The 23,078-nt window shown below is 32.3% G+C and overlaps 1 protein-coding gene across 3 annotated transcripts in view; it reads right to left on the minus strand.

Moving 5' to 3' along the window:
• Positions 1-23,078, minus strand: part of LOC145249618 (histone-lysine N-methyltransferase SETMAR-like) — a 185,997-nt gene that overhangs the window by 22,203 nt on the left and 140,716 nt on the right. The window contains exon 1 of one of the 3 annotated variants that reach the window (XM_080111344.1): positions 9,607-9,756. The exons of the other annotated variants lie outside the window; for them this stretch is intronic. The gene's annotated coding sequence lies outside the window, so the exon portion shown is untranslated. Of the gene's footprint in view, positions 1-9,606; positions 9,757-23,078 lie in introns of those variants that run through there. 3 annotated transcript variants of the gene reach the window in all.

Here is a 23,078-nt window from a genome sequence, read left to right on the forward strand (position 1 = left end):
GAAGAAGGATATGAATTGCTCAGCAGCAGAAGCGCTGTATGGTACCACACTACGCCTGCCAGCACAATACTTTTGTGATACACCAAATAAAGTTTGGGACCCTGCATCATTTGTTGATAGACTGACAAGAACCATGGCCAAAATGGCATATTCTCCATCAGGAATAAACAAGTGCGCTAACACATATGTGCCAAAGGCACTAGAGACATGCACACATGTGTTTGTCCGCGATACAGCTAGGTCGCATACCCTGCAACCACCGTACCGTGGACCTTTTAAAGTCAACAAGAAAAACAAGAAGTATTTCAGCGTCCTCATTAAGGACGAAGAACAAAATATCTCAATTGACAGGTTGAAACCCGCAACACTTGAGGATGCATATTTAGAAGTAGATCCCTCACAAAGGATGCCAGTCGAAGTGACATTGGAAAAACGCCCTTATAAAAAAACACGTTCGGGCAGACAGGTAAAATGGCCTGCCCATTTAAGAGACTTTGTCTCTACATAAAAAAAACAAAAAAACAATCCTCTCACAACATTCAATTAAAAGTACTCCGTATTTTGGGGGGGGGGGTGTTGTAGGGGACTAAAAATTAGAGGACACCGGGGAGGAGTAATCTGCCCCTGCTCTAAGGTTGGTTGGTTTTTCCCTTTGGTCACGGGCAGACGTGTTGCCTTTTCCCTCTCAAGAAGAGGAGAACCTTTGTTCCACCACGAGGTGAGCTCTGAGAATTTTTTCCACCAGTCGGTGAGTCTTATCGAACTGTCGCTATTGTATTGCGTTTTATTGTTATTTAAATGTTTGTCAGTGTATAATAAATGTGTAAACGTAATTGGGCAATTGTGTTTATTCATATATTTGTTGTTTAGTTAAAACTAACAAATTGTTGACGAAATCATAAATTTGATTAATTCTGTGGGCCAACGTCTTTTACAAGTCATTCATAAAAACGAATCGTATATGCCCTACTAATTATGTCAACATAGAAATTGCTATGTAGTTATTGTGTTGTAAGTATTTTTCCTAATCTATGTAATGTTTGAATATTATTTCAATAAACAAGTTATGAGTATATTGTGTTTTTTCCTCAACCTCCTTAATAACTTGACACACTTAAATCAACAGATATTCCTATCTTTTACCATAGTTTCGCTAATACTGCTTTAAATACTTTTATTTTTTGACTGGAGTAGCTGAATAGTATTGTAAGCACTTTCTCAAAGTTTCATGGATTTTATTCACTCGTTCCTTGAATATTAAAAAAATGTAAACTCGTTAATAATTTGATACGCAGTGTATATATATGTTAATCGGAAAGATAATAATAATTATTAACATATTCAACGGATTTCACACTTCAAAGCACAAAAGATGAAAACTTAAACACATTCAAAATTCGGATTTTCAACCTTAAAATTTGATACGTGCACAGTTGTTTTTTCACACTCCCCAAAATACAATATATTTTGTTCAGTTTCGGTTGATTATTTTAAGCATATATGTAGCAGCAAATAAAGAAGGGGGGTTTTGTAGGCAATATATATATATATATATATATATATATATATATACATATATATATATATATATATAGTAATTTATAAAATATATATGGCGATTAAGCTACATTGAATATTCCGCGTTTCATCCACTAACTAGCTCTACCTACGTATTGAGCACTTTTGAAGTAAATACTTAAAGTTTACGCATAAATCTATACTTTCGTATATTAATTTTATGTGAGTAAATTAAGTAGTTATATATATATATATATATATATATATATATATATATATATATATATATAAGAGCAAATAGTTAATAAAACATATTGAAAATATTTAATTTGAAAAGGAAACACTTAATATGTGGATAGTCCTTAATCCGCGGAGTTTCGAAGAAATACTTTCGTTCTCATCAGAGGGTAAGATTTAGCAAAATTCGGGATCGGAAAAAGTATTTGATGAAACTACAAGTAAGTCAAAGATCTTACTTGATAACAAAAAGTGAAGCAGAGGGAATAGGGCGAAGAAAAAAGTAATTTCACGTGAATAGATAGTCTAGTGAAAGGTAAAGTATCCAATTACGGTAAAATCCAAAAATGCAAATCCAAGAAAGTTAGTTAAATTTCCATTCGCACAAGTAAAATCCAAGGAAATCACGTAATTGGAAGATGATCCAAAATAATCCAAAAGGCCAAAATCCGTGGAATAATTTACAAATAGGTACAAGGAAAAGGGGAAAGAAAAATAAGATATGCGTTAGACTTGGCTGCCAAGGCAAGGCGTAATTAAGAAAAATGAGTGAAGAAAAAATTGAATGGTGATTGAATTAAATAGAAAATAGAAAAACCAATGTCAAAATGACCCAGACAAGATGACGTTAAAAGGCGCCAAAAATATAGGGCAAAAAGAGGTCAACTGAAATATACAATTTATAACTTTAGAAAATATCAACAGGAGTTATTAAAAGACACCAAATGGAATGAAAAAAAAACATTTTTCAAGGGGAGAAAATGGCCGGTATCTGCAAATTCCGGATAAAGCAAGTATGTAAATAAATGCATATGGTAAAATATAAGTAAATATATACACAGGATATGAATGTGTAGGTAGATTGATATATTTATTTAGGAATATTTAAACACTAAAACGGAAATTGCAGATAAAAAACCGGCCAAACAAAGAAGAAATAAAGAATTAAAATTAAGGATTATTAAGTTATAAAGTATTAAGAAAGTATGTAAAAAACGATAATGTTATAGAAAAATTATATATATCTGAAAGGTTAAAGTAATAGCTATGTAATTTCAAAACTATCATAATTAAATTTGGACATGTTTACAGAAAGAGATCAGTTTGTTTTTAGAATTTATTATATTGTTACTTTGAGGGGAAGTAATTATAGTTATAGCTTCGGTTGTGCAGAGGCGACATGACTTAGAGTCTGGAGTATAAGACTTAACTTTTTTATGATAACCCATTTGATTGAGAAGGGGGTATTATTAGAATTAAGTTTTTTAATTAAAGTGGTTAGAGAAGTTCCTTGGTTATTATTAGAATTATGGTTGTTAAAAGAAGAAATGTGGTTTGATATTCTTTTCTTAATTAATGTTGAAGTAGCGCCGATATATGTATGTACTTTATTAAAAGCTCGAGGTTTGAAATTAATATTAATTTGCTGATTTGTATTAGTTAAATAGCTTGAATTTTGTTCATTGTGTTCAACAAAGGGCGCAACAATGATTTTACGAGGACTGTTTTGGAGGGGATAATGAGTGTTGTTAGGATGGCTGTTAGGAGAAATATTATTATTATTATTATTATTATTATTATTATTATTATTATTATTATTATTGCTAGTTGTATGATTGTAGATGGAGGGGCTGCTCGAGTGGTATATTGGATTAGTAAATATATCAGATCGAGGATGGGAAGAAGGATAACTTGAAGACAAAATATTAGTGTCTGTTATGGGAGGATTGCGTGGGAGCTCAGTAATTGTGCATGAATATATAACATCTTTATGGATGCAATCATCATTAAGTGGGCAACGATGTTTGTTATTACAATTACAGTTAGTTTTGGGTTTAATTCGGAAAGGGATTTTTTGGGCTAATTTAATTTTTTGTTATTAGATGTTAAGATTATTTGTGCTAAATTAGGCATTGTTGAATAAGAAATCCTTATTGCGTTTTTATTGAAAATAGAATATATCTGTGTGCGTATTTGAAAGAGTTTTGTATAATGTTGAAGAATTCCTTAGGTATATTGGTTTTGACACTTACGCTAAATGGAGGATTAAACCAAATATTTTTCTTTTTCCTGAGGCAACTAGGTGGGTTAGAGGTATTACGATTAGTATTTTGGTTTGGATTATATATGTAGACTGGTTCATTGTTATTGATAACTGCAGATCTTGTTATTTGAACTGGTTTATTGCGAGTCGTATTGTGTGTGATTACAGATTAAAGGCGGCCAGCAGGAGGAGCATAATTGTTGTATTTAATCTTTTCATTGTGTCCTAAGTTCCTTAAGGCATTATTGAAGAAAGTAGCATTTTGATCAAAAAAATTTTTATCAGCAGAAAGAATAGAAATTTTTCTAGAGACGGATGGTACTATAGATTTTATAATTGAGGTGGGGTGGTTAGAAGATTTATGGACGTATAAAAGCGTAAGGTTGGGTTTATGATCGGGGCTATAAGTTTCGGTATTAAGATTAAGTGTAACGTCTAGAAAATTTGAAGTTTTTTGTTCGGTTCGATAATTATAGAAAGGTCAAAGTTATTACAGATGTTATGGAATTTTTTAATTATTTTGTTGTACTCTCTTGGCCTGGCTGTTGTAGTGAAAAGGGCATCTTCTCTATAAAGGCCCCTTGAATATGTTTAAAGTGGTGTTTTAGTTCTTTCAGCAAGTAGAGTCTCACTAAATCAATAACTTCTGCAGAGTCAGAAGCACCCATCAAGATGTCAAAATTATTAGGGGTGTCCTTTCTAGTCCAAAACTTACTGTTAAATTGTATAAAGGACTTTCTCGCTAGGAGAATTAATTTAATTTCTAAATTAGTTAAGTCAGAATTTCTTTTAGCAAAGATTAGAGCCTTATTTAAAAGGATCGGAGAAATTGATTGATAATAATTTTGGATGTCAAAGTTAAGGAGGTGTTAATTTTAAGGGAGGCAAACCAATTAATTACGGAATCTGAATTTAGCCAAAGAGGGAAACTTACTTTTTCTTTAATAGAAGGGATGATTCTATCTAAGATGTTTTTGCTTACAGCACCTAAGCCAGAGTTAGATGGGCACATCAATCTGATGGAGAGGGTTGTCATAAAAATTAGGTTTATGATCCTTGAGGGTGACTCTAGCGCTATACGGAGAAATTAATTCAGTGAAGTTATAAATATTCATAGAAGTCAGTAAATGTTTAGCCTCAGAATTAATGGAATCTAAAGTCTTACGAGGGACTATTTTATAAGATTCATTAAGTTCTTTATACAAAAGTCTTTTATATGTAGGATAGTCAAGTTTATAGTAATTTTTTTGTCTTATCAGCAGGGACAAATATATGTTTACTTTTTAACATTCTCGAAAAAATTATTTATTCTTTGAGTAACCGGATTATAATGGTGTTTTTGTTTCTTAAATTTCTTTTTTTAAATAAATTTAATATTTTAACATTATATATATATATATATATATATATATATATATATATATATATATATATATATATACACTTCACGAAATGGGTTGATAGCAACAAAAAGTGTATTTCATTGTTAGTTACATTGTCATTTGACATATTGTTTGAATTTGTCGAAATGGTCTTGAAACAATTGTAACTAACAATGAAATACACTTTTTGTTGCTATTAACCCATTTCTTGAATTCTTGGTTTTTGTTAAAACAGTATATGAATGCTCAATTCTGAAATATGATAATTTTGTAGCTTACTTTTTAAGTTATCTCTTTTTTTTTGGCTTAAATTTATTGGTATATGAACAATTACTGAATTATATTGACCCAGTATAATTTGTCTGTATATATATATATATATATATATATATATATATATATATATATATATATATATATATATATATATATATATATATATATATATATATATATATATATATACTAGCTGTTCCCTGCCACGCGTTGCTATGGCTTAATTTCGTGTAATGGAAAATTCTAATAAAAAGAGAAAATGCATGTTTCTTATATTCTTGCCTTATATAATAAAGAAAAAATGTTTAAATAAAAAAATTTGGAAGATAAACAAATGAATTATGTTTTTTTGTTTTTTTTACTTATCGAGTAAACAGAAAATGAAATCTACTTCGTTTCGTCAATTCGTGGCTGTGAAACGAATCGAACCGGAAGTTCAGCTTTATCAACAAAACAGGTTCGCACTAACGGTTACGAAAATATATTTATTTTATTTAATATTTTAATAATTCGCGAGGTAAATTTATTTTAATAACATAAAAACATCCCTCGACTCTAAAGATGGGTTGTCTGAAAATTTCAAATAAATTGGTAACGTAGAAATATGGTTTTATTCGCTTATAACGAACTAAGAATTACATTTATATATATATATATATATATATATATATATATATATATATATATATAAATGATAATTAGTAAAAACGTGAAGAGAGTGCTCAATACTATTGCAGAGCAAATATGTGTTTTATTTTTTATTGCCGTTTTATCTGTTTAGTTACACATGTTTCGGATGCCGACTGGATCGTATATATGATTCGGCAACCGAAACACGTGTAACTAAACAGATAAAACGGTAATAAAAAATAAAACAAAACACACACACATACGTATATATATATATCTTTTTTTCATAGTCAATATATATATATATATATATATATATATATATATATATATATATATATATATATATATTGATTATGGAAAAAAGATATGTAAAAAAAAAAAATTAAAAAAAAGATGTATACCTGTATAAAGTTCATTCTTTACTTAATAATCGGTAAACATCTTGTATTGATTGGATAATTACTTGATTTTTGTAGATTTTTTAAGAGAGAGTCTCTCAAAAAATACTTTCTGGTTGGATCGTACACTCGGGCAAGAAAACGATGTGCACTAACCCAGTGACTACACTTAAGTCCGTCTAGTGAGGGGCCCTTCAAAATGTAACCAGACACTTTTTGTCACTGGAAATTACTGCTCTGATTCTTAGAGCGCATGTAACGTGCACGATTCTAAGTCCGTGTAGTAATACCTTTAGCACATTGGCTAACCGCTTGTTGTTAGACGTACTCGTTAAGATCTTCCCTTGAAGGTACTTCGGTATTGGCTGAAATGCCGTTTTTCTCAGGTACTTGGGTTTCAGGACTAATTCTCGGAATTTTTTTTTTTCTCAGAGCAGGGATCTGTATATTGAGTCGGTCGAAGGATGAAAGAGCGGGTTTCAGCCAACGAAAGAGCAAACGCATTCTCCCCGCCGGCGAACGAGTGGCAAAAGACTTTTACTTCCTGTCTTTAAACTTTATCAAAATTAACAGCTATCTTTCTTTTTTCCTTTCTCCCTTTGTTTCTTTTTTCTTTCATTTCTCCCCCTCCAAATCCTTCTTCTTCTTCTTCTTCTTCTTCTTCTTCTTCTTTTTCTTCTTCTTCTTCTTCTTCTTCTTCTTCTTTTTCTTCTTCTTCTTCAATCTCTTTTTATTATCTTTCTCTTTCTTTCCAAAGAAATCGGTTATCGCCTAAACCATTTTCTACAGCCCTCTCTCTCGTAAACCCAGGGAAAGTAAACACATCAATTGCGATCTTTTTCCCGCTTTCTTAAACTTTGTTATCGAGACTAAACTAACGAGAAAAAAAAAATCCCAAAATAACTTCGTTTTAAATTCTTTTTCAATATAAACAAACATGTGTGTCGACTTGACAGACAATCCTCGCTAGGCTCGTCCGAATCTGTCATCCTCATTGAGAGATTTACTTTTGAGAGATTTACTATTGAGAGATTTACTTTTCGATTATTCTAAAAAAGAAACACCTTATCGTTTCTTCAGACATCTGTAACTTTTTGACAGTATCAACCGCACATAACTGCCTGATTCACTGAACTTGCCCAGCAATGCAAGATGGTGTCACTCCAGCACTAGAATAGCGTTACATAATATTTTATTTAAAATAGATGTTAGATTTTAACTGAGTCCATTCTAACTGTTTTCTTCTTGGCGGGAAGCGTTTTCTAATTGCATAGAATGTATGTATTAATTTATTTCTTACGAACTACTTGAATTTATTGGATTTTTAAAAAATTTATTTATTTTGCTTATTCAATTCATTATTGACTGACTTTTTTGATTTTTGGAGCCTAATTCAGTCACACCTTGGATCACAAATTCTTCCTTTTGGATTTTACGGAGTATAATAATATAGACGTTAATCAAAAGGAAAATATAAATCTGTAAAATGTATTTATTTATGTTAACTGCACTGTTGGGTGTAGGTTGGCGAAAGTTATAACTAGAGCTATGACAACAGCATATTCTTTTCATTGCTTTGACTCTCGAGTGTGTATCTGTTGATATGCTTTTATATAGAGTGACGCGGTTCTCGGTTCAGTAACTGTGTCGGATATATACTCGAGAGTCATGACAATGAAAAGAATATGCTGTTGTCATAGCCCTAGTTATGACAGTATCAGATATTTGTTGTTGTTTTTTCCTAATAAATAAAAATTGTCCATGAACAGTAATTTTTCTCAACATTGAAATATATCAAATAACACACGACAATGATGTTTTGTAGTTCTCCAAATTAGCAAAATGTCAAATGAAAATTCTTTCTTTTTTTTTCTGTAAAAGACATTACAGTCTCAGTAATTGCTGCCTGAACAGCATAGTTTTGCTAGTATATATAAAATAAAAAAGAAAGGGGAGAAGATAATGAAGCAACAGTTCTATTTTTTTTTTCGCCGTTGTTGTTTTGAAATTGATCATCGTTTTAAATGATAGCAGGATGAAACATTATCTGTCGAGAACCTGTTGTTAGAGTAGAATAACTGGCCGTAATGGGGGTTTCTTTTGTTAACTTGTAGTGCGTCTCTATGGAAACGTGTGTGTGTGTGTGTGTGTGTGTGTGTGTGTGTGTCACCGAATGCGGTCGGCAATTTTCGAAATGATGCCAAAAGGATTGAGTTTAAAATCCTTTGTACAAATCTGCTAAAGTAGTGACGACGCAATAATACTTTATCGATCTAAACGTAACTTTATGTTTGGCGCAAACACAATCTTCCCTTTGTCTAGTATGGTAAAGGGAATCTACCTTTCTTTTCATCTTCCAAATGAAACCAGCTAAAACAGCAATAACTTAAGAAGTATATTTTTCTTCCTTAAAAAAAGTTTCAGAGAGTGACAAAATGAAATGTTTTCTTAACGTAGCAAATACTGCGATATTGTAAAAATAATACAAAGAGAATATCATCATACGATTCCTTGTAAAATTCGACTTAAGAAAAGTTGTGTTTGATCTTGGTATCGGGATTTGTTTTCACTTACATCCTCAGACAGAGATAGACATCACATTATACAACAGCCGGTAGTTTGGCGTTATCTGAAAATTAGGACCCCCTATGAGCGTCCACTTCCAGTCCAGAACTTCATATTTATTATTATCTATATAATATTTATTATTATCTATATAATATTTATTATTATCTATATAATATTCTGCTTGCCCCTTCCGCAGTTATTCGTACGTTACACTTTGAAACAGGTCAAATACAATTTTTGAAGGCTAAACTATTGAAAAAAAATGGCAAGATTCACTAAATTTGGTTTAAAAAAATCTGGAAACTGTGGACAAGAATATGACTGTGACCCGATCCATTGATGTACCCTCGTTTACTACACGCATCTAACTGTATTTCTGCTTGTTTTTCTTTTCTCGTCTTATCCCTTATCCTCGAGTGGCCTTCGGCCTTGATAAGTGGTGACTCCTTTGTGTATATAGTCGAGATGCATTGGAAAGAAATATATAAGGTGCTGACTCGCAAATGTGAGAGCCAAAAGACAATTTATTTATATAAAAAATTTTTCTTACATTTTTCAGAGGCGTCCCATGGTTTCATTTTATAGGTCCACTGCAATGCAAGCATGATACGTCTCTGAAATGTGAAACATATACTTTTTATATAAATAGATTGTATACACACACACACACACACACACACACACACACACACACACACACACACACACATATATATATATATATATATATATATATATATAAAATATATTTTAGTATTTTAGGAAGAGACGGAGCAATATATATATATATATATATATATATATATATTGCTCCGTCTCTTGCTCTCTTTCCTTTTCACTCTCTTTCCCAGCATCTCTCTTCCCCAGCATCTCTCTTCCCCCCCTCTCTCTCTCTCTCTCTCTCTCTCTCTCTCTTTACTCACCGTCTCCTCTCCCTTTTCTGTCTGTCTTGTTAGTTATGTATCTTGTTATCACAATTTGTTGATGCATCTCTGAAACTTTTCCCGGGAAGGGATGGGACGACACTAAACTGTCTCGGAAATACATAAGCGAGGTGCTCGCCCCGTCCTCCCTCGCGGTTTTGAAATCTATCTTTCTTCGCATGTTTTTATTAAAAAGAATTTCTGCTTATCCAACTTCCCAACCTTATCAACTATTCAAGCTCTGCAACCTCCCAGCTACGTTTTAACTATAATCTTAAACTGTACCCTGAGATGAGACTATAATTCGAAAGTGTTCGGTTGTGTCTATTCTTTTTTTTTTTTTTTTTTTTTTGTAATAATCATTACTCACAAGTCTACTCTGACACGGGCGGTTGTTCTTGAAGATTATTTATTTACAAAATATATTTCATTACAACAAATTACTCTATAAATATGAAGAACTTGCTCAGTCGATCGATACCTAAGTATGGAGTTCAAAACTCTTGAAACTGGACTCTGAAGAAATGATGACGTTTTTTTTTTTTATATGAAAATGTTGAGCTGAAATTATAAAATATATAAAAGCCTACTTTTTTTTCTTGACAATCAAACAGATATTGTCAGGTCAAATTAATAGAACTAACTTTGAAATGACTATTCAAGACTGCTCTTTATTTAGGTTCCCATAATATAAGTTGGCACAGTGATTGAAGAAAGAGAAACAACCTCAGTATTTTTGACTATTCATTTCTAAGACCCCATTTTTGTACGTCTATTTCGACTCGCTTCCCAGCCAGTGATTTTAATTAGAAAATATTTTCTAACCTTTTAATCCTTACACTTTCCTCACTTTTTTCTATTCACACGTTTGTTCTTTTTCACATCTGACATCGCCAGAATACCCCGTTTATGTTTGAATGCTTCTAAAAACATTCGAATATTGACTATCAATTATTTTACACTAGCTGAAATACCCAACCTTCAATTTACAACATCTGAAGCATAATCGTCTTTTGAAAACGATTGAATTCGGTATTAAATCACACCCAGTAATGTCAGCGTTTACTCAGCGACATACATCAATATGATTATCTCCCCTACTATAAAATCCCAAGGGGTTATCAAGTGAACCAGTTCCACGACTTCTGCAGAAGTTATCTGGAATAAATTATAATAGTCTTTTATCTTTTCAAACTGTGTTTGAAGTCTTTCAAACTGTATTTGAAGTCTGTTTAGAAGTCTTTTTTTTATATATATATCTTTCCAGCCCTAAATATGTCGGGCAAACTCTGCTTTTGTAATTCTTACACCGATTGTTATATCATATCTCCGTAAACAGGGCTTTTGACAATTAGTGAAGATGAAAACTAAGAAAGAAGGCATGCTTGATTGCGAAAATGATAAGAAAGCTACCTTTTCTAAAACAAAGCCAAACATTTTCCTGATTGCCCGCGGAAAACAAGAAGAGCAAACGCATTAAAATGCAACTTATAGTACTTGCTATTAGTCTGTATTGTGTTTATCGACCAAATAAATATTATACGATTTTTCTGTTGTATCTCTTCTTTTTTTATGTTTCATAATTAACACTAATACATATAATGTCTTTGCTTCAATACCATCAAATTGTTCATTTTAATGACTTTTTATGTATTAATAGTCTTCAAGAAGATTGATGTGGAAGTCTAGGAATATATATTAACACGCCATCTTTTTTGGTAGTTTACTTTTTTGTATCATTCCATCATTCCTTTTAAACAGGCCATGCTTACGCCAATTGTTAATCCTTTCGTGTGTCCGTACAGTTCTAACACTTTTTTTCCATTTATCGGCAGGATATATGTACGGGGGTTCGTCTTTACTAAAATGTCGCGATTTCTAATTTGATCCGTTAACTTTACACATTGCCCTCATTATTTTATTTTGAAATACAATGAGTTTTCCATTGTTTTATCTGTCCATTTGACACACCCAAGACCGTGTAACGTTACGTGTTGATACTTAGCTTTCGTATGATATGATAGGCAGTTTAAAGAATTAATCTGTTCTGTAGAAAGCTGCCCGTCTATGATCTGTACTATGTTGTAATGCTTCATCGGAGTCATTTGTAGCAGAAATCATTTGTCCGAAGTAGTTTACATCATCAACCTGTGAGTTTATTTCTCTTTAGTTTCAAACTTCTGTTGGTTCTGCCTATAATCAGGCATATATATATATATATATATATATATATATATATATATATATATATATATATATATATATATATATATATATATATATATTGTGGACTGGATCATCTTTTTACTATTCAGGAAATATTCAATTAGATTCCTATTTCAATCACCTAAATTATTTAGTGTGAAAGGAGTTTAGGAATTTATATCCAAATCTAAATATTATTTTTACTTAAATAAAAATAACATTAATACACTAAGTTAGGTAAAATTTGCATAGAATGCTCTGCTTTACGGTTTTTGTAAAAATGGAACGGAAATTTAAATTTCGTTCCCTTTTAAAGTCTGCACAATAATTAACAAGAACACTAAAAGTAAAGGTATAACAATAATATATTAGGAAGAGAAGTTATATACATATTCACATGTCTTCAGATATACTTCAGTTGGAGATATTCCGGTAGGTGGCGTTTTGCACGTATTACTGGAGGCAACATAGGCGTCTTGCCTATTTGGCGGTCGTTGCAGAACTCTCCCGGTATTGGTGATTGATACCTTTATATATCTCACTCACCCACCTATGTTAATTAGTGGGCGTGTCTCCACAACAATATATATATATATATATATATATATATATATATATATATATATATATATATATATATATATATATATACCATTTAGAAAAATATTTATATTTAAAAGTGATTTGTGTAGTAAATGAATTACATTATTATTTTTTTTCCAAAACAATAGAGAGGAATGAATTGGGTGGACGTGAAAGAAAGAGTTAAGGAGAAGGATGGATAAATAAAGGATAGGGAAAGAGAGAAAGATAAAGAGGTGGCTAGTGTGTGCGTGTGTGTGTGTGAGAGAGAGAGAGAGGGAGAGAGAGAGAGAGAGGGAGAAAAAAAGAAAAAGAAAGAACAAAAAGTTTTAATTTAAAGAATATTGTCCGTCTGTGGAACACAATACCGTATGGTTGCTTCCCAGCTGACTATAATATGGTGCTTTTCAAGTCTAATCAAAATAAGTTCTTGTTGAGCTGTCCTCTTAAATAATTAAGCCCTATATAATTTCTTCCATTACTGATCATCACGGTGTTATCTCACCATCTACCTGTAGGATAATTAACCTTTATCCTATAGTGGCTTCTGGGCCTTGATAAGCGGTACCCCCCCCCCCCAAGTAAGAGAAAAAGTCACATACATTTTTAAACTTCTTCTACTCAGTTATTTACGGTTCCGGGCAATGCCGAATAACCCTACTAGGATTGTATAAAAATTGGGAAAAATTGTTGTGCTCGTTTAATGTAAAGAAAGTACCAATAGACACGGACTAAGAAGAGGTTAATTGAATATAATTCAAATAGTTTCTTGTTTCAAGGAAAATACATTTTATCGTGATTACGTAAAATATAAACTTGCACATGTTTGTAATGTTTCAATTATTTGTTTGAGAGATATAAGATTTTCCCTGTCAGTTTTGGCGGAACCGACATTCTAGTAATAATAATTAAAACTTAAGGAGTTCGTCGAGATCGGCTAGGATTTGTCCCCTTTTGAAAAGGTTAAGAATCATTGCTTTAGATGTTGTAAGTGTCAGTTGGTGCAGCGAGTCTGTGCTCGATAAAAAGATTGTATGGGAAGGGGCAGAGGTCGTTAGCACATTGCTAGGCGAGCATGTTCTGGCATACAGTGGTATTTCGCTGCGGGCAACCCGGAGGAGAATGGCATGTTCATTTCGTTGGGCCATCTTTAGATACTGCCAGGGCGTATCTTTTATCTTCGCTCAGAGAAATTATTTCTAGCTGGTGCAGGTTGCCAAGTTTGTGGTCTTGTAGCAACCCATTACCAGGTACGAATAGTCGCCAAGACTAAAAGTGATATTTTTTTTCGAAGATACGCGCGAATTTGTCCTTCGTTCTAGCCTAGAGAAGTCGATTTGGAGTTTCGAATCCTTCTCATGACGTGTGATTTATTTGCTTTGAGTTTCCAGCTACATTTTTTCAAACGAACTTCTAATTTAAAAAAATAAAGATAAGGATTAGAACAAACAACTATCTTGTTTTAACGTAGACAAAATTTTTTATTTTATATAAAATCCCCAAAGGAAAGCTTATTTATGATTGCATTTAATTTCCTATGAGGCTAGCAACTATTACAGTGGCGCCAGTTAAAAAACGAGACAACTGTATACAGTTTCCAATAAAATATTGTTTAAACTAACAATAAAAATATAATGCAAATAAGTATTTCCAAACGTTCAACAAAATATAAATAAACAAGTAATTACACTAGATTCTCAACGGATGAAATTGTCTTACAAATATATGTATAATCATCGCTAGACAGTTAGTTTCACTGTGTCACAGGTCATTAGTGTTGCTATACCTGCAGCTATAATGTTGTTATTATTTTTACAATGAACCAAATCTTGTATTTATAGACTGGCAAAAAAAAAAAAAATAAATAAATAAAAACTTTGACACGAACTTTTTAGGTGAAAACCTTATTTTGGTTTTACATGCAAGTCGCCTACACGTATTGACAACATGACACAATGTGTTTTTCTCTTTCTTTCTATTTCCTGTCAGATAGCAGTCCGTTGTTTTAGATACAATTAGCTATATATATGTAATTCCCTCTAGGATTCACAAGTCGACCGGTTCGCTTTCGAAAGAGTACGAGGAGGAAACTAGCGTGCTTATCAAGCGTACCTTCCAAATCGCCACGCTTCTTTTTCTCCTCTGTAGTAGTCAGCCAAAATTCATTAAGCCGGGATCGAAATTCGACTGTCAAGACGAGAGTTGGAGCATATATATATATATATATATATATATATATATATATATATATATATATATATATATATACCATAAAAGGACCATAAAACTAATTTTTATGACAACCCATCTATTAGATTGGTCTGCCCATTTAGTTCTGACTTAGGTTCAGTAAGTAAAAAAATCTTAGATAGAATTATCCCCTCTATTAGAGAAAAATTTAGCCTTCCTGTCTGGCAAAACTCGATCTCTGTAATTAACTGATTTCTTGCCCTAAAACACAAACATATCCCCGTTTTTGTAACCCTAGGCATCAACAACTATTATCAGTCCATTTCTCTTATCCTCTTAAATAAGGTCCGTATTTTCGCTAAAATAAACTGATTTAACGAATTTGCAAACCAAATTAATCCTCTTAGTTAGAAAATCTCTTATACGCTTCAACAATAAATTTTGGACTAGAAGAGACACTTTGATATCCTAATGAGTCTTCAAATTCTAACGAGGTGGAAGACTTAGTAGACCTTCACATTTTAAAAGAGCTTAAGTATCATTTTAAACACATTTAAGGGAAGTCATTGTAGAGATAATGCCCTATTTCCCATTAGAGCTAGATCAAAGGAATATAATAATACTGTTAGGAAATTGCACAGCCTTTTAAAACGATTTTCGGTTATCTATAACAATTGAACCGGACAAAAATCTTCTAATTTTATTGATACCACGCTAAGCCATAATAAAGAATCTTACAGTCCATACCATAAGCCCAATTGAAATCTTTTCTAGGTTCACAAGTTTTCCAATCACCCTAATTCTATTATAAAATCCATAGCATCTTCTGTCTCTAGAAGAATTTCTTCATTTTCCGCAGGCAAAAACTTTCAACCAAAATACAACAATCTTCATCAGCGCTTTAGAAAATTCAGGGTATAATGAAAAATACAATTTACCATCTGCAATAACGCACAACATGACTAAAATAAATCAGATTCTAGAAAACAATGTATTCCGCGATAATAGTTTCAAACAACAACAAAAAAATCAAATTGCCCAAACCACAACTTCCCATAATGCAGAAAACTAACTGCAATTGTAACAATAAGCAAGACTGCCCATTCAAAAACGATTGCACACATAGAGATGTTACATATTCGTGTACTGTTACCGAGTTAACACGAAACACCCCTACAACACTTGAAAATACCCCTCCTATAACAGAAATCCCGCTTCCGTCAAATACTCAAAATATAACTCCAATATATTTCAAATGAGTGAACCGACCGTTTCATTAACCGTTTCACCTACAAACAACCACGTCACCATTAACAAAATAAATAATAACATCAATCTTGATGAATATAATAATAATAATAATAATAATAATAATAATAATAATAATAATAACCTGCCTTATTTTTCTCAAAACACTATAATATTCTAAACTCCCCTTGAAATACAGATTCCAGTATACCCGTACAGATTTGATCCACTAATGCTTATTATAACAACCTTGAATTAAACCACATTCCTACTCCAAATCCTAACAGAAATCCACCAATCACTGACACTACGTGGACGCCAGGCAAGATGTACACTTATATTGGCGCCACTTTGACTTTAATAAAGGTTAGAATATCTAACCACATGTATTCCTTTAATAATGAAATCACTCATAATAGCCAGGGAAATTCCCTCACCACTTTAATTAAAAAACTTAAATATAAAAACACCACTTTCTCTATTAATTGGGTTATTCTTAAAAAGTCAAAGTCTTATACCCTAGGTTCTAAGTCTTGTCACCTTTACATATCTGAAGCTATAAGTATAAGTCCTTCCCCCAAAGTATAAACATAATGAATTCCAAAAGCAAATTTATTTCCCACGGTAAACATAAGAACAAATTCAAACGTAACCAATTCGAAATTACTTAGCTTACTTCTTAACCCTTAGGCTATAAGAAAAAATTCAAATATAACCTAGCTTACTTCTTTAACCTTAAGCTATAACGTTTTCTTAATATAAGAGATTTCTTTTATTTGTCTTTATTAAATTTATGTGAGAATAAAGGAGTTCTTAAATCCAGGCGGTATATCTGCGTATATGTATATTTCTGTTTGTGTACGTACGTGTGTGAGTGTATGTATGTTTATATATATGTATTTATATATGCATATATATGTGTATATGTGTGCATGTACATGTGTATATGTATATATACCTGTATGCCAGTGTATGCTTATATATGTGTTTTTTGCTTTTATTTTTGTGTGAGTGATTTGGATCCTTGCGTTTCACTACTTATCCTATATTATTTTTTATACGTGAGTATATGCATATATACATTTGTATATGGATATATGTGTATACGGACAATTACACATTAAATTATTAAACCATTATTTATGATCAGTAAACCTTCCTACTCATTTAAACTCCCCTCCCAATTTTAAATAAATAAATTTGAATCATCATTTCCACACAATTATCATCTGTCTGGGTCAGAATGACCTCACCTGACCTATATATTTCTCTGTTCTGAAAATAGATAGGTAACGTTTGTTCTCCATATGCATTTCCCCTTTTCTCTCCTTTTTTTCTTTCTACTATCTATCTTTCTTTCCCCCCTCTTTTTTTCAGCTTCTTATTATTCTTTCTTCCTTTTCTCTTTTCTTCTTTTTCATTTTTACTTTCTTTTTCATTACTCCTCCTTTCTCACTTTCAATTCCAATCTTTATTGCTATTCCCTGAATCTTTACTTCACCTTTTCCATTTGCTAACAAAGTGTTGCTATTGCCTATTTCCATACTGCCTTTTCCGTCACTTTATAAAAAAAAAAAAACGTTTCTTTTTAATTTTTTTTAAATAATTTTACTTCTTCATGATCTGATAGATTTCCTGGAAGCACTAATTTACTCTGGATTTTTGTAATTCTATTTTCTCATTCTTATGGATTGTCAGTGGATTATCAATGGACTTATTTGGATTTATGATGTTTCCTCCCGGATATTACCTTCTTATTCAATTAATTTTCTTTTTTCCCTGTTCGACCTTGAATAACTGTTTAATAAATTTTTATGCAAATATTATTCAAATCATATTTTTAGTTTTTTTAATGCATTAACCTGCAAAATTAATTTTATATTTTGCAAACCTCTTTCCTCTGATGAGAACAATTGCATTTTTTAAACTTCGCGGCTTTCAAATTTATTTGTACTCCTTGTCAATAATTAAAAACTCTGTATACCATCGTCACAAGTTTATAATGCCTTCTGAAAATTTAATTCAATTTTCAATAATAAAATAAATTTTTTCTATTATATATATATATATATATATATATATATATATATATATATATTTATAACAATTAAGCTATTAAGCTACATTATAGCCAGCCGACGATTCCCCGCAATGATCAAACGCAGATGCTTCTGTGTAGCTTAATTGTCATAATATATGTTTTCTTATTTACTGCTAATGATATATAATTTATCTCGGGTTATGCCGGCATGTTGGAAATTGTAAGTTTCGGAGCAGATTGAAGAGTTCAAAGGGTTAAGATTAACGTATGTCAAACGCGGTAGCTAGGGTCGGCAATACCTGGGATGTCATTCAATTCGTGTTAAAGAAAACGATATATGAAAAGGCGAGAAAGATATCTTTTGGCTCGCATGCATGTGCAGTCTGGCTTCCGATTTTATACGAAACAGACGGGTCAAGGGAGAAGTAGAAATGCGTTGAAGAAAACACAAAAAGAAAGTTTAGCTCGATAGTGTGCCCCTCTTTCACACGTAGACGAATAAAGAATCGATGCTAGAATATCGGCGTTTTCGTCAGATGTTTCTTTTTCCAGCATCGACCAGTGACGGCAAGAATCGCATTCCCAAAGGGAAGACCAAGATAAGAAACAGTAAAAAAGGTATGATGACTTTATAGCAACATATATATATATATATATATATATATATATATATATATACACGAGAGGTGACACGACCACGTCAGTAGACATACACAGGCATGCATATATAGACAGACGATGACGGCTGCACGCATACATAGAGGCACGTATTAGTAAGAGACTCACACCGTAATCATAATAATGATTATAACAAAACAGACGAAAACCTCCCCCCCGTAACATAGCATTAACACTACAAACATATTTAGTACTGTTGAAGTAAATACTGAAAACTAGGCACAAAATATTATATTATCTTACAGTATCACAAGTGTATATATGAAATTATATATATATATATATATATATATATATATATATATATTAATGCTCTTGGTATCATGATTCGAAATTTAAAAAACTTTGAATAAACAGATAAAACTGTTTTTAGAACACTTTACGGATTCAAAATTATTTTATTAAAGATAGAAAAATTCGCTCCAATTTCTCTGTTTTTTTTTTTTAAATTGAAACATTTACTATTAATTTCAAATCATATCAGGTTCATCTTCACAAAGTGAAAGAGTTCTGTTGCTGTTTTTTCCTTGCAAGTAAAATCCTTGTGTTTTTATGTCCAAGTCGTATTGTTGTTTTTGTAAAATGCACGAGGAGTCAGCGAATTCTTCTTAATTTGGGGCCATATCAAGTCCATCTTCAGAGAGTGAAAGAGTTCTATTGTCTGTTTTAGCAATTTTATACCTTTAAAGCGAACATACGCTAAAAAAAAGCTCGCAATGTTTTAAGGTATAAAAATTGCTAAAACAGACAATAGAACTCTTTCACTCTCTGAAGATGGACTTGATATGGCCCCTAATTAATTAGAAATGTTTCAACTAAAAAAAAAGAAAAAAAAAAACGCGTGAGATGATCGTATAACCTCGTGGCGGCATGAGAGAATAGAAAAATATCTCGAGACGGCAGAATTTTGTTAATCGCGTGGCACACGAGATGAGCTGTAAAAAAACAGATGTAGTTAAGGTATGGAAAGTACCGTCAATAAATGCCTTTTATTTACACCGAAAGAAAAACTCGAGTCAAATTTCTTTCCTTTGTCTCTGCATACAACTTGTAGGGTCCGACTGAAAATGTAACGACTAAGTCACACACACACACACACACACACACACACACACACACACACACACACACACACACACACACACACACACACGTGCGTGTAACTTAGTCATTACATTTTCACACACATACGTGTTGTGTGTGTGTGTGTGTGTGTGTGTGTGTGTGTGTGTGTGTGTGTGTGTGCGTGTGTGTGTATAACATATTACAAAGCGGGTGATTTTATGATATTTTCAACTGTACAAGTTGAAATGGAAGAATACAAATATTTAAAAAAACAACAACGAGAAAACAAAAGAAATAAGAAAGAGACGATACTCTTATGCGTTTGACATGTACGTCTGCAGAGCGAGAGAGGCAACGGGTGGGAAGGATCAGTGGCATGTCAATTTACACAAAAAAACGTTAAGTGTTGCCATTTATTTGTTGAGTGTAAGAATAATATCATTAGTGCAAAGAGAAATATTGAATTTTTTCTGTAGCCATAAATTTATGAAGAAACAAAACGTAATAAGCAAAATAAAGATTAGTAGACGTTTCTCCCTTTATCTGTCGTGTTTATTATATATTTTTTGGTAAAAATAATTAAATAAAATTGATGTTTTGGAATGATGAAACGCATTAATTGATTATGATATAGCTGCAAATACACAACCGGCGTTTATGTGATAATCAATTAATGTACACTTTTCTCGAACATTAATGACGAATTATCATCTAACGTGCAAGTTAGTCATAAACACAATGCATCTGAAATATCGATACTTGATTCTGACTAGCCAGTCTTCATTCTCGCGTGTATTTGAAACATGTCGTTATACGACAGTTCTCCACGTTTTTATGCTGTCATTTGCGTTATTGCAGTACGCTGCAATATTTTTCAAGCTGCACTTATTAGGCAAAAAAGGGGCATAAAGACAATCTTATGTTATATGGTCTTCCTTTCCATATTAGTAAATAGTTGAATCGGTGTTGTAACCCGATCAAGCCATATCAGTTTTTGATCGGCTGATTCCTGTTTGCAAGTGATTGTTTTTCACTGTGCATAGAATATTTTTAAATCAAGCGCGAGGGCATCAGAAAAAATTATTCCCGTGTCAGTAGGTTGAAAGGGGGTCATTATGGTTCACAGATATAGTCTGGTCCCTTTTTGAGATGTTAGAAGCTTGACATGGCTGAGGAAGTTTCTACTTTTCTTTTGTTGTTATGTTGTTGGTTCTTAAAGAGATAGCGACCATCACTGGTAGCATTTGTGATCTCTACTTGGCTGGCAATTTTCCGTCACACATCTGTAGGTAGAATAGCAGTATAGAAATGCAGGTTGTTCAGGTTGATAGACTTAAGACAACCAGTGAGCAACCAGTAAGTGTTGTTCAAAGCTGAGTCGAATTTATTGGCATGCGTTGATCTCTCTAAAATGGGATACACATACTCCACAAAAGAAGACCACAACGTCATAGTAATATATCTCAATGTGTGTGCTGTGGCCAACCACTTGAAGTTTTGTTACGGGGGCTGAATTTATCTATTTTTATATGTTCCTTGGTGCAGTCCAGGATTACACTTAGTGGTGACTTCCTTGTAAAAAGAAAGGTAGACAGAATTAGTATGGTCCTGAAGCTGTATTCTCGACATTAAGGGTTCGATTGGCTTCTCTGTTTCTGAGGTGGTATAAAATGAAAAGGAGTGGGGGTAACTGGCAATGTCAAACCATCCTTTTTTCCTTTTTTCGATACAACGCACGAAAGTCTTTTTTCCTTTCTTTCCTCAACTTGCAACAAATCCTCGTGTATTCGATATTATCTTCCACCGTTCATTCTCGTTCTAAGCTGTCCAACAAAAAACTCCACTCAACTCCCATGCTTTAGAATTCATTCCATTTTACAGTTACCAATTGTGTTCATATGCAAATTAATGGCATATGTTCACCAATGAGCGACCTACAAAATTATGTTTGTTTTTTCTTTTCTACATTTTCTGCTAGCATTTTACAGGCTAAGCAAACACGAGGTCGTTTGCGAGAGTGATGACTTCTATTACAGGTGGAACGAACAGGCTTGAATATTCGAAGAATTTGCATACAGACGCAGTAGATCACGTTGGACTGATTTGACGCGTGTTTCTGCTACTTCAAATATACTCTGTTGTGATATGACACAGAAGTTATCAGCAGAGATCAACTGCTAAGTGGTCACGTTCCTTGATCGGACATTAGTATAGGTGTTACACAGAAATGTAACCAGCACTACCATGAGGTAAGCAATTTTTTTAGTCGGCGCCAACAACTTTGTTGTTTAGAGTAACATAAAAGTGCCTGTCTTTCAAGATGGCTCCGATGAGGACTATGAGTGCAAGGTCTTTTCTCAGCTCCAGAATCTTTTACAGAAAAAGGCGATGGTTCACACTCTCATGAAGACGGACAGGTCAACAAAGACAGCTCGTGTTACCACTACACGTTTGTTTTTGCTATTTATTTTGTTTATGAATTAAAATACTTTTCTTTCTTCCCATTTTTTCTATTTCTTATTGTGATCCCATTTCGAAGATCATTATGTTTCGAAATACAGTTTGAATATCAGTTTACTGCTCCACACTCACACATGAAATAACTTACAAAAATATTGAAAATATTCTAACACATATATGTTTTATACAGATTAATATTTCGTGAATTGTCTTAAACTGTCGATTAGAAATTGCATATCCAATAGTTTCATGCATACATGGATTGCAATTTCATCATTTCTTTTACTTCTATTACAAGTTTGTATTAATTTAAACATTAAGAACCAAGCTATAAGAACCGAACTGTATTTATTACATTTAATTTGGTGAAATAAATAAATTTTACTACTTCTGCTATTGCTAATAGAAATACTATTCATAATAATTGTCGTAAAATTACAATTTCATAAACGTTAAAAATGAACACTTTATTATTATTTGTTAGTGATACGCACATTTATGGTAAGAAAAAAAAAATGAACTAATTGAGCAGAGTGAAAACTAAGGCATCATCCTATCATTTATTTACTGCGACTTTCAACTAAAATATTTTAATTTCTTACTGTTTACACATAATTCCTCCTCTCCCTA

Source organism: Euprymna scolopes, chromosome 28, assembly GCF_053919585.1.
Source record: "Euprymna scolopes isolate OS-2025 chromosome 28, ASM5391958v1, whole genome shotgun sequence".
Taxonomy (NCBI): Eukaryota; Metazoa; Mollusca; class Cephalopoda; order Sepiida; family Sepiolidae; genus Euprymna; species Euprymna scolopes.